The following is a 1,580-nucleotide window of genomic DNA, read 5'->3' as shown; positions in this document are numbered from 1 at the left end:
TGAACCAGCTTCTCTCCCCAGCGTCAACAGCACACCTCTTGCCATTCTTTCACCGCCTCCTCCCAAAGCCCAGTCCGCAGGCTCAGAACACTCTGGCCTGGAGTCTTACCTACCTTCGGGTGCTCTCAGCAAATCAGCTCCTGGTTCCTTCTGGCACATTCAAGCCGACCATGCATATCAGGCTCTGCCATCCTTCCAGATCCCCGTCTCTCCACATATCTACACCAGTATTAGCTGGGCTACTGCACCCTCCATAACCACCTCCCCTCTCTCCCCGGTCCGGAGCTGGTCACTCAGCTTCAGCAAGCCTCAACAGCCACCACCTGCAATGAAATCTCACCTGCTTGTCACTTCTCCACCACGAGCCCAGAGCAGTGCCAGGAAAGCCCGTGGGGAAGCTAAGAAGTGCCGCAAGGTGTACGGCATTGAGCATCGAGACCAGTGGTGCACAGCCTGCCGGTGGAAGAAAGCCTGCCAGCGATTCCTGGATTGAACCTGTCCGACCGGCTCAGCCCTGCTCTTTCTGGCCCTGACCTGCAGTTGGATGACAAAAAAGGCAGCGTGTCACGAGAAGCCCTCAGCAGAAACTGAAAAGATAAACGTGAAAATGTGGCGTTTGGGCTCTGTCGGCCAAGGATTAATACTTAAAACATTTTCCCCCATGTGAGAACATTTTATTTTTTTAGAAAAGAAAGGAAGTTATTTCCCCCCACTCCCCAAGATAGGAGAGAGCCAGAACTGGGTGTTCTACAATGAACCAGAGACCAAAGAATGAATTACCCCCCTTGTTCACACCTTGTTTCACTAGGGTGTTAGTTTGTATGCATCAAAAGAAGGGGCAGTGTGTTCTGTTTCTCGCTGAGTTGGTGAATTCTTTGTTTACTCAACTCTTCTGGAAAGGGACTATGAGCAAAATGAATTTCTTTTTCTTTAATTTTTTTTTAAAAAAGAAAATCTAGCTTAATTTTTAAAAAGAGTTCAGGCATTGCCTGTGATTATTGATTCTGATTATACAAGCGAAATATTGGTTATGATCAAAACACACATTTCTAGGGATGTTAGAAAAGAGGATTATCTTGCCTAACTATTAATTTTACAGTATATAAACACAGCAGGAAGTACTTCTAGAATAAGTGGATTTGGTAGTACTAGATAATCCAGTATTTTGGGGCCTGCTGCCTTGCGCACAGCTGTGATTAATGGAGATTGCCCTTATTTGACCATAAAAATCAATGTGTTGGGGGGGTGGGGGAAATCAATGGGAAAGACAGGAAAATCACTGAGAAAATTGTAGAAGAGGAACTAGAGGAAAATTTTCCAGTTATTATAAAGAATGAGGAAAACCACATTCAAGAATCTCAGCAAACTGAGTGAAATATCCCAGTCACAAAAGGACAAATATTGCATGATGCCACTGTTGTAAGATGGGACTGACCTTGGGGTTGGGGAGAGACTGAGTAAGATGGGTTCAATAATGTATACTGCACTGAAACACAGGAGGGAGAAAACTGTTTAAAAGAGATATGTGACTAGGTATTTCTGTCATGACAGGAGTCTGGAGCGATGGCTACATGGTAGAG

At 45.2% G+C, this 1,580-nt stretch overlaps 1 pseudogene; it reads left to right on the top strand.

Annotated features, from left to right (window-relative positions):
- Positions 1-493, top strand: part of LOC102851537 — a 1,585-nt pseudogene extending 1,092 nt beyond the window's left edge.
- Positions 494-1,580: the final 1,087 nt, after the last annotated feature.

Source organism: Elephantulus edwardii, unplaced genomic scaffold (genome assembly GCF_000299155.1).
Source record: "Elephantulus edwardii isolate Elephantulus edwardi_28Jun2011 unplaced genomic scaffold, EleEdw1.0 scaffold00377, whole genome shotgun sequence".
Lineage (NCBI taxonomy): Eukaryota > Metazoa > Chordata > Mammalia > Macroscelidea > Macroscelididae > Elephantulus > Elephantulus edwardii.
Note: the sequence above shows the minus strand (reverse complement) of the source record. Positions and strands in the feature narration are given on the sequence as shown.